Raw genomic sequence first — 5,402 nt, 5'->3', positions numbered from 1 at the left:
CCTTGTATTTTTTTTTTCTTTCCTGAAAATCCAGTAACAATGTTGAATAGAAGGGGTGATAGTCTTGTTCCTACTCGTAGTGTTTCATGAATAAGTATGCTATCTTTTTTTAGTTTCAATAGTTACAAGGGCTGTTTAATTCATTATTTATTTTGATTTATAAAAGTGCTTTTATCTTCCTAGGAATTTGTTTATTTCATTAAGTTATTTATCAAAAGTGTTTATTGTTTTTTAAAAAATCTGTAATATCACCTCTCTCATTCCTTGTGTTGATCATTTGTCTTTTTTCCCTCCATCAGTTTGACTTTAGCAGGGACTGCCAAACTTTTTCTTAAAGACCAAGTAGTAAATATTTAAGACTTTGCAAAACTCATGGTCTCTGCTGCAGCTGTTCAGCAATGCTGTTACAGAAGGAAAGCAGCCATAGACAGTATCCAAATGAATGGGTGATGTGTTCACAACAGAACTATTTACAAAACCATCTGGATTAGTATGGCAATCCCTGATATAGAGCTTTATAAGTGTTACTGATTCCGCTTTGAGGAGCTTGGGGTATAGTTTAGTGGTAGAGCACTTGCTTAGCATGCTCAAGGCCCTGTGTTCAGTCCTCAGCACCACATGCCCACACAAGTTTGCTTTGATAATATTGATTTCTTCTATTTTAATGTTTCCATTTTATTAATTTCCATTCTGATCTTAATCATTTCCTTTTGGGGTGGAGACCATGAATTGAACTCAGGGGCAATCAACCACTGAGACACGTCCCCCTCCCTATTTTGTATTTTATTTAGAGATAGGGTCTTACTGAAGAATTGTTTCAGCCTTAGCACCTTGCTGTTGCTGAGACTGGCTTTGAATGATCCTCCTGTCTTAGCCTCTCGGCTGCTGGAATTATAGGCATGTGCCACTGTGCCTGGCTAATCATTTCCTTTCTTGATCTTAATTTTTTCTAGTTTCTTAAAGTCAAAATTGACTTGTTTTGACTGATTTGAGATATTTTATTATGTGTTCATTGGTATAAATTTCCATGTAAGTGCTACATTAGATGCATCTCACAAACCTTGATGTGCTTTTTAATTTTCATTGCATTACAAATATTTTACAATTTTTCCTTTTGTTTCTTCTTTGAGCAGTGGGTAGTTATTAGTGTGAAATTTATTTTTCAAATATTTGGTTATTTTCCACATTTGTGCTGTTAGTTTTCTTTCTCTTTTATTTTCTTTTTTAATTTGCTATGGGTCCAATCTAACAGTCTGTGCCTTTTCATTGGGGTACTTATGCCATTTACATTTAATTATTTATGGTAGTTGGGTTCCTCCCCCCCCCTTGGTACTGGGGATCAAACCCAGAGGCACTTAACTACCTAGCCACATCCTCAGCCCTTTTTTTTTTTTTTTTTTTTGGTGATAGAAATTGAACTCAGGAGCCCTCAACCACTGAGCCACTTCCCCAGCCCTATTTTTGTATTTTATTTAGAGACTGGGTCTCGTTGAGGTGCTTAGTCCCTCGCTGTTGTTGAGGCTGGCTTTGAATTCCCAATCCTTCTGTCTCAGCCTCCTGAGCCACTGGGATTATAGGCATGTTTCATTGTGACTGGCTCCCAGCCTCCCCCCCTTTTTTTTAATATTGATTTTTTAGTTGTAGTTGGACATGATACCTTTATTTTATTTATTTTTATGTAGTGTTGAGGATCGAACCCAGGGCCTCACATGTGCTAGGTGAGCACTCTACCACTGAGCCACAACCCCAGCGCTTGCAGCCCTTTTTAAAAATATCTTATTTAGAGACAGGCTGTCACTGAGTTCTTAGTGCCTTACTGAGTTGCTGAGGCTGGCTTTTAACTCGAGGTCCATATGTCTCAGCCTCTTGAGCCACTGGGATTATAGGCATGTGCCACAGTGTCCGGTGGTAGTTGGGTTTTTGTTTTTTTGTTACCCAGGAGCACTTTACTACTGACCTATATCCCAGTCCTTTTAAAAAAATGTTTTATTTGAGACAGGATCTCACTAAGTTGCCCAGGCTGAACTGAAACTTGAGATGTGCCTGCCTCAGCCTTCCAAATTACTGGGAGTGCAGGCGTGTGCCACTATACTGGTGGTAGCTGGGCTTAAATACACCGATATTGCTATTTGCTTTTATTTTTCTTTGGTATTGGGGATTAAACCCTGTGTCTTGATCATGCTGGTCAAGCTCTCACCTTTAAATTATATTCCCAATACTTCCGTGCCTCTTTTTAAATTTTATTTTGAAAAAATCTCCCAGGCTGGTTAGAACTTGTGGTCCTCTTGCCTCAGGCTCCTGAGTAGCTTGGTTATAGGTGTGTATCACTGTACCTACTTATGACTCTTTATTGTTACTTAATTCCTTTAGGGTTTCTCTTGTACACCTTTAATTTATTATGGTCTTCTTTCAAGTGCTATTGTACCATTCTATTTTTGGTATTACCGTAGCATATTTCATTTCTTTCTAGCCTTTGTGCGATTATTAACACCTTTTTTTCTATATTTGTTATAAATCCCCCAGTAAGTGTTGTTTGAACCATTATCCTCCTCCTAGCCACTGCATATTGGAGTATTTTACCACTGAGCTACATCCCAGGCATTTTTCATTTTTATTTATTTGTTTTTGGTGCCAGGTTTGAACCCAAGAATGTTTAACCACTGAGCCATGAATCTCCAGCCTTTTTGAAAAATTTTGAAACAGAGTCTTGCTAAATTCCTTAGGGCCTTGCTGAGTTGCTAGGACTGACTTGAAACCTGCAGTCCTCCTGCCTCAACCTCTTGAGTCACTGGGGCAACAGGTGCATTACTGCTCTTGACTGAACAATTACCTTTTAGACAGTTTTAGGAAGAACATTTCTATTAAAAGTTACCCATGTAATTATTATTTTTGATATTCTTTCTATGGATCCAGATTTCCATCTGGTATGTTCTCCTTCTGCTTGAAGGACTTGCTTGAGTTTGACATAGTACAAACTGGAAAGGTGTTTATTTCTCCCCTTTTTTTGTGTGTGTATGTGATGCTGGAGATTGAACCCAGGGGTGCTTTGTCACCAGCTTATTTATTTTGAGAAGGTCTCACTAATGTTGCCAAGGCTGACCTTGAATTTGGACTCATGCTGGACTTGCCATCCGCCTGCCTCAGCCTTCTGAGCTGCTGGGATTATAGGGGTGTGCCACTGTTCCCAGTTTGAACTCAGGGCCTTGTGCATGCGAGACTGGTGTGCTACCAGCTGGGCTACATCCCCTGCCTGCTTCTGCTTCTTATGCTTAGGTTCATTAAGCTATGTCCTTGGATTTATAGTTCTCACCAAATTTGGAAAGTTTTAGCCAATATTTCTTTAATCTTTTTCTGTTTCTTTGCCCCCATGTATTAGATCACATGAAGTTGCCCGAGTTTACTGATGTTCTCTTCACATTTTTTAATTCTTTTTGCTGTGTTCAGATGGTCATTGCCATTGCTTTTTGCTTTTAAATTAAATCTGCATCTCCAACCTGCCGTTAATTTATTCAGTGTATTTGTGTATTTTTCACTTCAAAGCAACTCAAATTCAACGTTTATGTTTTCTGTGTCTATACTTACATTTTGCTAGCTTCTTAAACATGGAGAATTGGCCTAATGCCATGACTGAGTAATTCTATCATTTGTGTAATTTCCATTGCTTTTTCTGGTTCTTTTTTTCTTTTTGGTAGGTCTGGCTAAAATTAGAAGTATCACTGGATGTATTTTTTACTTTTACTTTCTAGGTTGCTATCAAGTCTGATGTCTTTGGACTTGCACTTAAATTTCCTCTTTTGAAGCTTTTTCAGGTTTTCTCTCCTTGGTATTTGAAACCTCCCCATGTTTGGTGTGTGCTTTTTCCATTCAAAGAGCTAGGTATTAAGTGATCACTTTCTGCCTGGAAACTCATGACCTTTTTCAGAATTTTCTTGAATCATTATGTTGCAAGGTCTGTTTTTTCTCCCTTTGCAAGATTCTAGTTATAGTTAGATGTTGACACTCTCAAATCCTCATGGATTTTCTCTAAACTTCTATATATTTTTTTGGTACTGGGGATTGAACCCAAGGCTACTGTACCACTGAGATATATCCTTGACCTTTTTTAGAAATCTTATTGTGAGATCAGGCTCTTGGTAACTTTTGAACTTGAAATTGTGATCCTCCGGCCTCCGCTTCCAAAGTTGCTGTGGTTACAGGTGTGCATCCCCATGCCCTGCTTATATTGTTTTTATCCTATTTCATGAGAGATTTTCTTAACCTTGTTCTTTCATTCTTAGAGCAAAATTATGTTACTTTTCAAAACCCATGTCTTTTATCTTCACAATATACCCTCACACACACACTTGATTTAGTGGATGGTTGCTTTTTTTTTTTTTTTTTACTCCCTGTGTGGCATAGTTGGTTTTGGGGTTTCTTCTATATCTGGGAACTTTTTGTTTTAGCATTTCCTATTGCAGACTTTCCCTCAAACCTCTGATGCTTCCTGGCTGTGTGTCTTGAGTGTGGCACTCAGCAGCCCTTCCAAGCTCTCACCACAGGGCCCTCAGCTGGCCTTTATTTTCCTTGGAAATTCCCAGATGTCATTGTCTGTCCTTCACGCAGTTAGTTCAAGGGCTGGGGATGTGCCCCAATGGTTAAGTGCCTCTGGGTTCAATCCTTGGTACAAAATCTGCTGTCTGGGGCTGCGGTTGTGGCTCAGGGGGGGAGTGCTTGTTTAGCATGTGTGAGGCCCTGGGTCCGACCCTCAGCACCACATAAAAATAGAATAAAGGTATTGTGTTCAACTACAACTAAAAACCAAATATTTAAAAATAAAATCTGCTGTGTGGCTGGGGGAGAAGCCTTGTTGGTGCTCAGTGGAGAGATTTTGATTTTTGTCCAGATTTTCAGTCTGGTTCTCTGCTCTTCAAGGACTTTGGTACCAGAGATTGAACTCAGGGGCACTCGAGCCACATTCTCACAGAGCCAAATCCCCAACCCTATTTTGTATTTTATTTAGAGACAGAGTCTCAGTTACTTAGCACCTTGCTTTTTCTGAGGCTGGCTTTGAACTTTCGATCCTCCTGCCTCAGCCTCCCGAGATGCTGGGATTACAGGTGTGTGCCACCGTGCTCACAAATTTTGGTGAATGCCATGTGTAGATTTGTTGGGAGTTGCTGGGTATATAGGGAATAACCACGTACATGGTGACAGTTTTCCGAAAACAGCTCCAAAGCAGTGGGTGGAGTCAGATTGCTCCATACCTTTCTCAACCATGTGATTGTCTTTCTACCAGTTTTAATCTATTTCTCTGCTGACTCCTGAGGATGAGTCTTATTGGGTGGCATCCTTTTTGGTGGATTTAGTTTTTGAGAGGCAGTCAAAGGAGATAGATGCAGCACTGGTGAGCAGGCAGATCCTGG

The sequence above is a fragment of the Marmota monax genome, unplaced genomic scaffold, assembly GCF_021218885.2.
Source record: "Marmota monax isolate L192 unplaced genomic scaffold, Marmota_monax_Labrador192_F-V1.1 WCK01_AAM20220418_F8-fsc00185, whole genome shotgun sequence".
Classification (NCBI taxonomy): domain Eukaryota; kingdom Metazoa; phylum Chordata; class Mammalia; order Rodentia; family Sciuridae; genus Marmota; species Marmota monax.
This window is presented reverse-complemented; position numbering follows the sequence as displayed.